This window comes from Ictidomys tridecemlineatus, chromosome X (genome assembly GCF_052094955.1).
Source record: "Ictidomys tridecemlineatus isolate mIctTri1 chromosome X, mIctTri1.hap1, whole genome shotgun sequence".
Taxonomy (NCBI): Eukaryota; Metazoa; Chordata; class Mammalia; order Rodentia; family Sciuridae; genus Ictidomys; species Ictidomys tridecemlineatus.
In genome coordinates, this window is record NC_135493.1 from 65,842,705 (window position 1) to 65,857,185 (window position 14,481).

The window sequence follows — 14,481 nt, forward strand, 5'->3', positions numbered from 1 at the left end:
TACTTGGTGACTTTCTGTTCTCTTAATGAATGAGCCCAATGCAATGAACTTTCCTCTTAGAACCACTTTCATGGTGTTCCAGAAATTTTGATATGTTTTATTACTAATTTCATTAACCTCTGAGTATTTTTTTAATTTAACTTCTGACTTCTTCTGCTATCCATTGTTCACTCAATAGCATATTATTTTGTCTCCATGTGTCAGAGTAGTTTCTATTTTTTTTTAATTTTATTATTCTGTTATGACTTCATAGAATGCAAGGTATTAAGTCTACTTTTTTGTACTTGGTAAGAGTTGCTTTGTGGCCTAAATATGGTCTATTTTAGAAAATAATCCATGTGCTCCTGAGAAGAAACTGTCACCATTGATGGATGAAATATTCTGTACATGTCTGTTAAGTCTAAATTATTAATTATATATTTTAAAAATTTTCTGTCTTAGTTTTTTTAAAGATCTATCCAGTGATGAGAGAAGTGTTTTAAAGTCACCTAGTATTATTGTGTTATGATATAATTGATTATTTAAATTGAGAAGTATTTGATATACACAGATGCTTCATTTTTGGGGATATAAATAATTACAATTGTTATACCTAGTACATGTATAATTACCTTAATCAGTATGAAACAATTCTTTGTCTCTTCTGATTACCTTTGGCTTAAATTCCTTTTTATCTGATATGAATATAGAAACTACTACTTGGTTACAAGATCCATGCACATGATATGATTTTCACCACTATTTAATCTTTATTATATGGAAGTCTTTGCCTATGAGGTGAGTCTCTTAAAGACAGCATATTGTGTGGTGTAGTGGAGCATGGCTATAATCACAGTGGCTTAGGAGGCTGGGGCAAAAGGATCACAATTTGAAGCCAGCCTCAGCAACTTAATGAGGCACTAAGAAACTCAGCAATATCTTGTCTGTAGATAACATACATATAAAAAAATGGTTGGGGATATTGCTCAGTGTGTAAGTGACCCTGATTTCAATTCTTAGTACAGTTTATTGTTGGGTCTTATTTATTAATCCAATCTGCCAATCTATGTCTTTTGATTGATGAGGTTAGACCATTTATATTCAATGTTATTGTTGAGAAATAATTTTTATTACCAGTCATTTTTATTTATTTGTTTTTTATTGTAATTACTTTCTCCTTTGATTGATTATTCTTCTAGTGTACTTCATGCCTTTGCTCGTTTTCAATTTTATTTTTTATTTCTTTTTCATGAAATATTTTATTGAGTGTTTTGTAGTGAAGGCTTTCTAGTTGTGAATTCTTTTAAATTTGTTTACTATGGAAGATTTTTATTTCATTATCAACTATGAAACTTAATTTTTCTCGGTATAGTATTCTTTGTTGTCATTTATTTTATTTCATAGCTTGGTAAACATTATTCCAAGACCTCCTAGCCTTTAAGGGTTTGGCTTGAGAAATAAGCTGAGATCTGTATTGGTTTCCCTCTAAATATGACCTGTCATTTTTATCTAGCATCTTTAAAAATTCTCTTTATTCTGAATGTTAGGCATTTTCATGATAATGTGCCTTTGTTTCGGTCTGTAGTAATTTGTATATTTGGGGTCCTATAAGTCTCTTGTATTTAATTTTCCATTTCTTTTTTAATATTTGGGAAATTTTCTGATATTATTTTATTGAAAGATTATGATTTTCTTTGCTTTGTATCTCTGAGCCTTCATCTATCCTGATAAATATTTATTTAGTCTTCTCATGTTATCCCATATTTCTTGGAAGCTCTGTTCATGGTCTATTAGCATTTTTTCTCCATGATCAACTATATTTTCAAGATTATATATTTGTCTTAGTTGCCTGAAACTCTGTCTTCCAATAGTTCTAGCATGCTGGTGATGCTTTCCATTGATTTTTTCTTTGGTTTATTGATTCCTTCCTTTTGAGGTTTTCCCACATGATTTTTTTCCAGAATCTCTTCTCTGTATTGAAGTGATCTTTCATTTCCTGTTTTTTTCTCTCTGATTTAACTCCTTACATTGTCCCTTATCTCACAGATGAGTTTAACTATGAACTTTCTAAACTCCTTCTTTGATATTTCTTCTAATGTGGTATTGATGGATTCTATTATTAAAGTTTTTTGTTTGTTTGGGGCAGTATGTTCCCTTGCTTTTTTCATGTTGTTTGTGTGTTTAACCATCTAATAATTTAGGTTTTAGGCTGTGGAATTTATATCCTGTGGAATTATAGTGTTCCTAAAAGTTTTCAGTACCTTGCAGTTTAGGTGAAGACAAATGATAACCAATGCAAACAATATACACCATTAGACTTAATAGTTCCTGCTATGACATCTCCATGTTACTTGTCACAATAAACAAACAGAAATATGAACAGTCATTGTCCACTTACAAACTATAAGTTACCATTCAAAATGGTAAGCAGGAAGAGAAAAGAAGAGATGTAGCATGAGATAATTATGAAGGAGGAGAAGGAAAATGTAAGGAAAAAATTGAAGGAAGAGTGAAAGGGTACAATGGAGTTTGGATGTTAGCAAAGAAGGGAATCAAGGGAAATAGAAAAATGAGAAAAATACATATAAAATAAAAATGAAAAATAAATATTATATTAAAAGAATACAAAATAAAACTTAAATATTGTAATCAAATACCCTAACCTTGATAGGACAGCCATGAAAATAATTGCCTTTAAAAATGGTAGAAATGAGAGAAAAGAGACAAATGTGCATGTGTGTTCATAAATCAGCTCACAATTAAACAGGGAAAAAATTCTCAATGAAAACTTAAAAAATTGTTTCTGTTGGAGTTTAAAATTTCCCTGGCTTCCTTCCTCAGTAGTATTAGGTGGAATGAGCTTGAGTGTGATGTCTCCAACCTCAGGGTTCGATTGTAGGAATGTGAGAGTAGATCATATAGATAAATTAGGCCTGATTAGGCTCCAGGTTCTTCATTGAAATATGATTGGTCTGAAGGTTTTAAATCAGCACACTTCCAGGGCCCAGAAGCTGCTGGTCCATGCTGTGAGACTATACCCCATGCCTGGCTTCCATTTGTATAGTAGTGGAGTCAATCTTTGTTCCTGTCATAATCGCTGGACTCATGATTCCTGATCTCATGGGTTCACTCTCTAAATGCAATCTCTCCTGCTACCATCCTTTTGAATTCTCAGATGAACACATCTTCCTGCTGATCCTTCCAGCTTCTGAACTCAAGGGGAGCCGGGAGCAAGGTGGGTTTCCATGATCTCTATTTTCCTATGTAAAACCCTCTCTTTGTCTGACCCTGTCTACCCTCTCTATGTTGTTTTCTAGGCCCACACACTTTGGGCCCACCTTGGATTTGCCAGGAATCAGCCCCCACAGATGCTGGCCTCCATAGTGTAGCTAGAAAATGGCTTTTTCCTCTTTTCATGGGCAGGCAAGAGAAATGTTGCTCCTCTCCTTCACAAGAATATTGTGCAGCATGCCTTTCAGGTTAGTGCAGCAGTGTGTTTTATCTCAGATTTCCCTGTACTCAAGCATCACAGTGCTCCTAAATATGAGGATTCCTTTAATTCCCTTATTCCTCCACTCTGTTTTCAGGGAAACTGTTCCAACTGGCACTGCCTCTGGTGACAGTGACATTGGGGATTTTTTCATTATTTTATTATAACCAACATCCTAAGGCCCTGATCTACTTTGAAGTCCAGTCTTAAATCCCAGTAAAATTCCTCCTCCCCCCTTTTTTTTCATCCACTTTGTTGACCAGGATCCTATATGCTTTCTTGGCTTCATTCCAAACAGCAGCCAGGAAAGTGACTTCCTTTATTATTCCATCTTACAAAATCCTCAATATAGGATATTTTATAAAAGATATATCAAAGCAGAAAATTATTCAGTGTGTTGTATTTTTTAGTTCTTTCAGTAAAATTAGAGAAAATATTTTAAGGTAGAGCTTGTAATTTTGAATAAAGTTAAGAGAAAATCTTGAAAACCTTAAGTTTAACCATGTAAATAATAAAAAGTGCTGTCCAGACTGAATAAACTAAACATGGATAAAGAAAAACCAGTAACTATTTGTCAAGACAATGGAATGATCATCCTGAAGGCATTTCAGAGATCTTCAAGGCAAGTTAGGACATCGAAGATAAAGTGTCCAGAAAGGTACTTTGTGACCATAGTATTCACTTCTCTGCACCACCTTGGAACTGTGTTGCTTACATTTTCAAGCCATCCTTCAGCTTCCCTAGCCCATGCTCCAGTGATTCCAAGTGTGGTTTAACCTCTTTATCTAGAAGGCATAAGCAATAAGCCTTATTAATGTAAATGTGTTGATAGTTCTACAGTAATAGAGTATATTGATTTGGGAGTCATGGAGCACCATGTAGATTTCAAAATATTCCATAGTCACGGGGTCAAACAAAGACTAGTTGCAGGAGTAAGGCCATCATAGACAATAACAAGTGTGGAAATGCCTTATAGAAAAATATTGAAGATGGTCTTTAGGTTGAAAGCTTTCAACATCAGAGAGTGACTTTTATCTACATTAAATAATAAGGAATGTCAATATATGTTATTTTAAATATATTTTAATAGTATAGTTTCAAATTCTTTTTCTTTTAAAAAGTGATATATTTTAATCAGCTTTTGAATTGCTGTGTTCAAAATGCATGACAAGAACTACTTAGAGGAGAGAAAGTTTATTTGGGCTCATGGTTTCAGAGGTCTCTGATCATAGCTAAGTCAATTGTTCTGGGGCAAAGTAAGACAAGACTTTATGGCTAAAGGATGTGGCATATAAAAGCAGCTCACAGTAGGGTGGCAAAGAAGCAGAGAGATGAGGGGACCAAGGTTAATAGTATGGATGGTGAAAGGAGACCCTCATCATTATACAAAATACATGTATGAAGATGTGAATTTGGTGTCAACATATCTTACATATAATCAGATATGATAAATTATGGTATAATGGTGTATTAAGAATTGTAATGCAAAAATAAATTTTAAAAAAGAAAATTTTCAGAGAATATTACCAATTTGACCCATCACTTACAGTCACACCTCACATTTACCACATAGACAGTCCATTCAAAGAGGATGAACTGATTAGTTTATGGGGTTATAGCTCTCATAATCTAGCCACTTTACTTTTAATGATTCCTGTATTGGCACAGGAGCTTTGGGGGTAAACCTCACATTCAAATCATAGTAATATGTAATTGCATAAATATTGTACACATGATTTTACTTTGTGCATATGATATATGAAAGTACAATAGCATGAAAGGAGGTAAGTATAAAGAAATCTGTATTGGATTAAGAGAATTGCACCAGGAAGGTGATGCCAAGAAGACAGAAGAAAATAAGTTTCCATGTTCATAGCCTTCATAGCAGTAAGAAATTTTTAACCATCGATGTACAGAAAGGCCACAGTGGGAAGATTTAGTACCAAGGTACGAGAGTGTGAAAAGTCTGTTTGATTCCAAATAAATTAAATAGAGTTTAGAAAGACAATATAAAATATATTGATAAGGTAGCTGTAAAATGAGTCAGAATAAGTAGAAACCAATCCCTCACCATCTTGCCACCCAATCTTGCCTTCCCCACTCTTAGAAATGTACCTGCTATATTTGTACCGTGTGTAAATTTGAGTCTTCCTGCCAGTAATTACTAGTGTCCAAGAAAGCATACCAAGGGAATCCCACAGATGTCACACTCAGGCCTCTTCCCCACTTGGCCTGAGTGACAATCACCTATCTCCCTTCTGGGCTTTGATTCCTATATGAGACTCCCTGTCCCATGTGAAGATGGTAATCATGGCAGAGATGCACCAGTTCCTGAACATGGGCCACCTGGCTCTCAACTCCTTCTTTTTGGACAGGACTGTGCTGGGAGTGGACTTGGACTCCAATGTTGAGGACCTGGATTACAGGGATCCCCACAGGAAGAAGTGAACTTGGACTGAATAGCCAATGATGGCAAAGCGCAGGAAGGTTCAGCCATGCCATTTTACTCCAGTCTCCAAATACCTGTGATTCCTATCCACATATTTGCCTCTTTCTCTCTAATTAAAAATGAAAAAAATAGATACAATTAAAAATATATATATTGACAAAAGAAAATTGGAATTTTCTTTGGAAAAAATTTTAAATTGATAAATATGTAATAAACAACACAAAATATAGACAACTCAAATAAAAATATAAATAAGAGTAATTACAACTGACACTCCAATGTGGAAAGAAACCTAAGCAATTAATATGAAGCTAGATATAATCAACTTGAAAAAAAAGAAAAAAGTCAAATTACTAGAAACATAAATTATCGAAACTGAATCATAAAGAAATAGAAAATATGCAGCCAATAAAAATAAGAAATTAAATCATCAACCAAAAGTCTTCCACAAAGGAAATTTCAGGGCTAGATGAATTTATAATTGAGTAGTACTTAGCATTTGAAAAAGAACTAATATCAACCCTTCTAAAAATCTTCCAAATAATTGGGGATGAAACTTCCAAACACATTTTATGTCACTATTACTTTCATACTAAACACAGATAAGATGATTATAGGCTAGTATCCTTGATGAACATCCATTCAAAAATCTTTCCCCAAATATGAACAATTCAATAGATCTTCTAAGACAGTGAAGTAGAAGAGCACTCACCTCCTCCTTATCTCAAATTAAAAAAAAATAGTAAAACAATGTTCCCTTTTGAGGTGGGTGAGCATAGAAGATCATTGGAACCCAGCACAGGAGAGATTACAAGATTATAAAACTATAATAACAGGAATAATAGAATAGAAAGAGAAATAAATCATCATACCAATTGCTTCCTGGGCAACCCAGATGGGTAGGGATGTTGTGTAAATGCAGGAGCTGAAAATATTAGATTAAAAGAGCCATATCCTAATCAGTGGATTGATCATTTTGCTGGATTAATAATTGGAGTGGACTAACTGGGTTGCAATTCTAGGTAGGTAAAGAATAACTAGAGGAAGTGGTTCTCTGAGGCTGCACTACAGGGTTCATATATTTTGTTGTTTGCTTCACCCAATCTTTCCCTGCTTCCTATCTATATTGAGCCATGCAACTTTCCTCCTCCATGCCCTTCTACCATGATGTTTTCTCTCACCTCAGACCAAGAGCAAAAGAGTCAGATGACTGGACTGATTTTCTGACACAAGGAGTACAAATAAACTTTTTCTCCTATAACCTGTTATTGTTGGATATTAAGATGACTAAAACAGAACTTGGTACCTAGAAATAAGGTGGTTGCTTTGACTAAATGTACCATGTGGTTTAGAAGATTTTGGAACTGGTTTGTGATAGGGATTTGGAAAACTTTGGGCATGCAATCTGGAGAACACTTAAAATTTTATAAGCAGAAATTAATACACAGTTCAGGGTTAGAGCTCAGAAGACTAGAATATTGATAGTATTGTAGACAGTAAAGACTGGGCTCATGAAGTTTTATGAGAGGGGAAAGGGGACTTTACTGGAATCAAAGTAGAGGCTACTTACATAATATTCTGTCAGTGGGTATTTCTGCATTTTGCCATGTCCTCAGATTTTTTGTGAGGCTCAACTTAAAGGTGATAAATTAATTAATGTGGCAGAGGAAATTTCAAGGTATTACACATTTACATAATGGCATGGATGTCTCTGGCAGCTTTTAACACGATTCATGGTGAGAACTGGGAGAAAAGAAGATAGCAAATGTTTGACAAACTTTCTGATTTGCCAGGATAGAAGTATAGGTAATATTAAAGCCAAGGAAGTTGTGATTGCTGAAAATATTACTGCTAATGAGAAGCCAAGTACTGTACACAATGACAATAGGAATGATGTCTTGAGAAAATCTTAGTAAACAGCAAGATCACACTCAATACAGGCTCAATGAGAGTTGAGAGTGTGTGAGAGTCTTAACCAAATCAGTGAATTAGTCTTCTGATAAGGATTAACTGACTGGTAAGTGAAGTGATAGGTTGTGGCTGGAGAAGTTTGGCTTTTGAGGTATATAATTGAAAACTCATTTAAGAGTTTCTAGGGAAACTTGCTTGCAAAGGGGGATCTGGAAATCTATTTCCTTAGGATTTGTATCCTCAGGTTCATCCACCCAGACCCTCAGAGATCACTTCAGTCATGGTCCAAGGGGGCCAGACTACTGCTCAGAGTGGTAGCAGATTTTGGTGTTCTCCACATGATGTTGGTTCTGCAGTAATACAGGATACTAAACTTAAAATGTCATGAAGACTTTCTCCAAGTTTTTGAAGGAAGGTCTTGGAGGCTAGGAAAAGTGTGACATGGTTAGAATATCTGCAAGCAGCCCTACAGAAGGCAATGCATGAAGATGTGAGAGGGAAGCCAAAACTGGAATGGACACCCACAGGCTTAAGAAATGACAGTTAAATGGAATGTTTGACAAGGAAACCTTCTGGCTGTGGACAGAACCAAAGAGAGAGATCCTGACATCTATAACCAGCAAGATCAAAGTGGCAGGGCTGCCCAAGCCTTTTTTTTTTTATTGGTTGTTCAAAACATTACAAAGCTTTTGACATATCATGTTTCATACATTAGATTCAAGTTGGTTATGAACTCCCATTTTTACCCCAAATACAGATTGCAGAATCACATCTGTTACATATCCACATTTTTACATAATGCCATACTAGTGTCTGTTGTATTCTGCTGCCTTTCCTATCCTCTACTATCCCCCCCTCCCCTCCCCTCCCATCTTGTCTCTCTACCCCATCTACTGTATTTCATTTCTCTCCTTGTTTATTTATCCATTCCCCTCGCAACCTCTTATGTGTGATTTTGTATAACAATGAGCGTCTCTCTCCATTACCATGCAATTTCCCTTTTCTCTCCCTTTCCCTCCCACCTAGTGTATCTGTTTAATGTTGATCTTTCCTCCTGCTCTTCCTCCCTGCTCTGATCTTGGTTGTTCTCATTATATCAAAGAAGACATTTGGTATTTGTTTTTTAGGGATTGGCTAGCTTCACTAAGCATAATCTGCTCTAGTGCCATCCATTTCCCTGCAAAATCCATGATTTTGTCATTTTTTAGTGCTGCATAATATTCCATGGTGTATAAATGCCACATTTTTTTATCCATTCATCTATTGAAGGGCATCTGGGTTGGTTCCACAGTCTAGCAATTGTGAATTGTGCCGCTATGAACATCGATGTGGCAGTATCCCTGTAGTAAGCTCTTTTAAGGTCTTCAGGGAATAGTCCGAGAAGGGCTATAGCTGGGGTCAAATGGTGGTTCCATTCCCAGGTTTCTGAGGAATCTCCATACTGCTTTCCAAATTGGCCGCACCAATTTGCAGTCCCACCAGAAATGTACAAGAGTACCCTTTTCCCCACATCACTCCAGCACTTGTTGTTGTTTGACTTCATAATGGCTGCCAATCTTACTGGAGTGAGATGGTATCTTAGGGTGGTTTTGCTTTGCATTTCTCTGACTGCTAGAGATGGTGAGCATTTTTTCATGTACTTGTTGATTGATTGTATGTCCTCCTCTGTGAAGTGTCTGTTCAGGTCCTTGGCCCATTTGTTGATTGGGTTATTTGTTATCTTATTGTTTAATTTTTTGAGTTCTTTCTATACTGTGGATATTAGGGCTCTATCTGAAGTGTGAGGAGTAAAAAATTGTTCCCATGATGTAGGCTCCCTATTTACCTCTCTTATTGTTTCTCTTGCTGAGAAAAAACTTTTCAGTTTAAGTAAGTCCCAAGCCTTTTTTTGATCACATTTTGCCAACAGGTGATCCAGACAATGGATATGGAGTTATAGGACCTAATGTTTGTCATGCTAGTTTTCTGACTTGTTTTTGTCATATCCATTATATCTCTGCCCTTATTTCTCCCTTTTGTAAAGAAAATATTTGCTTGGTGCCATTATATATTGGATATGTTACTTGTGTTTGATCTTTACAGGAACTCACAGCCAATATTTTGTATTCAATCTCAGAGGAGATCATGAACTTAGACTTTTGGGAAATGCTAAAAGTGTTAAGTGTAAGGAGACTTTTTTAAGTGGACTAAATGTATTTTGCCCTGTAAGATGAACGTAAAATTTTGGGGACCAGGAGCAAGATGTTATGGTTTTGACATGAAGCATCCCCATGAATCTCTTTTGTTAATGTAAGAGGTAAAATGACTAAATAATGAGAGACATAACCTAATCAGTGTATTAATCCATTTTCTGAAATTATTAAATGGAATGGACTAATTTCATGTTAAACAGGTGGAGTGCAACTGAACAAAGTGGGTCACTAGGCATTATGGTTTGGGTGTGAGATGTCTCCCAAAAGCTCAAATGCAAGAAGGTTCAGAGGAGAAATGACTGGGTTGTGAGAGTCTTAACCAAATCAGTGAATTAGTCCCCTGATAAGAATTAACTGACTGGTAACTGAAGTGATAGGTTGTGGCTGGAGGAGGTGGGAATTTGGAGCTTGACTTTGGGGTATATATTTGTATCTGGTGAGTGAAGCCTCTTGCTCTCTCTGCTTTCTAATCACCATGTGAGCTGTTTCCCTCTGCCACACTCTTCTACCATGATGTCCTGCTTACCTTAAGCTCCAAAGAATAGAGCCAACCTCTTATGGACTGAGACCTCTGAAACCATGAGCCACTAAATAAAACTTTTGTACTCTAGAGTTGTTCTGTTCAGGTCCTTTAGTCACAACAGCAAAATAACTGACTAAAATATTAGGGGGAATTACTTGGGGATTATATAATTTTCTCTAGTTTTTCTCTCACTCTCTATACTTCCCATCTAACATAAACTCAGGAGCTTTCCTCCTTAACACCCTCTGCAATGATGTTGTGTTTCACCTCAGTACTGGAGCAATGGAGATGACTGAACCTCTGAAATCTTTAGCCCAAATAAACATTTTTTCTCTACATTTTTATTACCAGATATTTTGGTCACAGTGATGCAAAGTTGACTAAACACAGGGGGAATACTATCTTTGTAAGGAAAAGAGTAAACAAGAAACCTGAAAAGCTCTATCATTGCAGATACTGGTAATCTTAACTAGTGGAAAATATTATAGACATTGTAGGCTTGCAGGCTAGTTAGAAGAGTAACCTGGAGTCTGCAGAATTATTATTATTTGAATAAGGAACTCACATCATCTCTCAGCAAACATTTAAAGCCAAGGGATCTATGACTTGGTTAAATCCTGAGAGGAGAGCTTTTGTCTGAATTCAGACTGACAGGGACATAAACCTCCATATTTCCTTACCTCTGAAAATCTACAGACATCTGACTACACTGGCATGTTTAATTGCACACTCTTGGGTCTAAATTGGTCCAGAACATAAGCTAGAATCCCAGCACCTTAGCTCATGCTGTTTCTTTCATTGAAAATAACAGGCACTTCAGTATAGGGGAACTGAGAGCATTTCCTTGAGAACTGAAAGTGTAAATTGCTTCTTTTTTGTAAGTAAAGGGTGGCCATCCATGTATGGACTCATGTTAAAGCCAAAAAGGAAGGCAGGTACCCACATGTCTTTATCTACCCATATGCTCCCTATGTCATAAATGTTTGTTCACTCCTTTCCCACTCAGGCAAGATGCCATTCTCTGGTTCTGCCTAAACTGCTTTAAACCTAACTATAAGTAGTTTTATTCCATCAAACCCAGCATCCAGCATATTGTGGTTCATAACACCAACTTCCTGTAAACATCATATATATGCATGTATACTCCCCTACCATTGAGTTTAGCAACAAACACCCTAAGTCCTGCCACTGTCCTGCCTCATGCCACATCTGAGACACACTGATGTCAGGGCTGGGTGTAAGTGCCAAAGATGGGGTGCTATGACACCCTATATTCTCTACTTATGCATTGTGTGAGCCTGAGCTTCTGCCTTATCTGATGGCAGGTGCTTGAGTTCCCCAACTGCAACTGGGGCTGCCAGTGCCAGAGGCCCTTGACAACATCAGAGATTGACTAAGCCATCTTCCAGGAAACATTGGCCATGCTACTTGGAAACAACTTGAATTCTTAAACTCACCACTCAGTGGACACCCCACGTTCCCTTCTGTGTATAGCACACCTGCCTGAGACTAAAAGAATCACCACCTTTGCATGATACTCAGTCATTTATTACAGTGAAGTAGGCTACAAAGAGACTAATTTATGGCATTTATCTGAAATCAAGCCAACACTGTGTACCAAACTCATATTTTCAGCTATATCTTTAGAAAAAAATGTTTACTACAAGGGCCATCACATAAATATAGTAGAGGTAAATGATACACCAAATGTAGAAATTTCAATGTATTATTACAGAAAATTGAAAAATTAGCATGATAACATGACACTTTCAAAATAATAACTTTCTAGCAACAAATTCTAAATAAAATTATTTTTTATAAAAATGTCTGAGAAATAATTTAAAAGAATGATTACAAAAAAACTAGAAAATGTAGAAGAAATAATATGAGAACATGAAATTACATCTTTTCAATCATTCCAGTCAGAAGGAAGAAGAGGAGGAGGAGGAGGAAAAAGAAGGAAGGAAGGAAGGAAAGAAAGAAAGAAAGAAAGAAAGAAAGAAAGAAAGAAAGAAAGAAAGAAAGAAAGAAAGAAAGAAAGAAAGAAAGAAAGAAAGAAAGAAAGAAAGAAAGAAAGAAAGAAAGAAAGAAAGAAAGAAAGAAAGAAAGAAAGAAAGAAAGAAAGAGAAAGAAAGAAGGGAGGGAGGGAGGGAGGGTGGAAGGAAGGAAAGGAGGGAGCCTCTCAGACTTTGGGACACACCATTAAACAAATACACATATTTGGGGAATGTATGAGAGAAAAGGAAAACAGAAAAGGCAGAGAACGCCTATGGAATGTAATACTCCCTGAAACCTTCCCTAACCATGGGAAAGATATCAGCTAATGTGGACATCCAATTATAAGAGGACCATAAGATTCTAAGTAGATATGGCCAGTAAAGATTTCAATCCAATATATTATAATCTAAGCCTTTATTTCAATTTATTTTATTGGTTATTTTTAGTTATATATCATAACATTAGGATTCATTTTGACATAATTATAAAGCATGGAATATAATTTGTTCTAATTCAGTTCCCAGTACTTCCCCTTTTCCTCACCTCCTCCTTCCCTGTTCTCTTACTTCTACTCTACTGATCTCTCTGCTACTTACTTATAGATTTTTTATTGTATATTGTGAATATACATGATTTTGAGATTCACTGTGGTATATTCATACCTGCACATAGGAAATTTACCTTAGATTAATTTCACTGTTTTTTCCTTACCCACCCCTCCTCCTTCCTCTTCAATTCCATTCAACTACCCCACTGATATTCCTTCTATTTGATATTTACCTCCACCCCTTATTTTGGATTAGCTTCCACATATCACAGAAAACATTCAAATTTTATCTTTTGGGGGACTAGCATATTTCCTTACCATGATGGTTTCCAGTTCCATCTATTTACCAAGAAATGCCATAATATCATTCTTCTTCATGGCTGAGTAACATTCTATTATGTGTGTGTGTATGTGTGTGTGTGTGTGTGTGTCTGTGTGTGTGTATGCCAATTTTCTTTATTCATTCATCTGCTGAAGGACACCTAGATTGGTTCAAAATATTGACTATTATGAAGTATACTGCTATAAACATTGATGTGACTGCATAATTTTAGCATGCTGATTTAAACCTTTTGGATATATACCTAAGAATGGGATAGTTGAGTCATATGGTGGTTCCATTCCTAGTTATTTAAGGAATTTCCATAGTGCTTTCCAGAGTAATTGAACTAATTTACAGCCCCCAAAATAATATATGACTTTACATTTTACCCCACATCCTCCCTAACATTTATTGTTAATTGTTCTGATGATAATTGCCATTCTATCTGTAGTTAGATGAAATTTCAGTGTGCTTTTGATTTGTACTTCCCTAATTGCTAGATAATTTGTTTCATATAATTGTTTACCATTTATATTTCTTCTTTTGAGAAGTATCTGATTAGGTCTTTTGTGTGGAGAGCAGATGAGCCCCCAGTCATCAGCTGATCCAGTTGTGTCAGCAAAAGCCAAGCCTGGGAAACATTTCTTGCCAAAAGTTGAGGATGTTAACAGCCTTGACACTTGCCTCTAATGCTAACAGTTATCAGATGTTCCTGTACAATGAGTTTCCTGGGTGTATCAGGATAGCTGCAAAAATGTTTCTAGCTCTGTAACTCTTTAGTGCACAAAGAAGCCTCTTTTTATTAGTTTACTTCTTAATATGTATTGAGGATCAAACCCAGTGCCTCACATGTGCTAGGCAAGTGCTCTACCACTGAGCCACAACCTCAGCCCCAAAGAAGCCTCTTGATAACTCAGAAGCATTGAAAAATTCACAATGCCTTTATAGATTTAACTTCCTGATTGTGAGATCCTATATAATAAACTTGTGGAACTAGTTGTGGGTCACTATTTCTCCATCAGAATGTAGTGTCCCACCTGGCCCAAGCTTTTCCTAAAAATGTCTCCTGA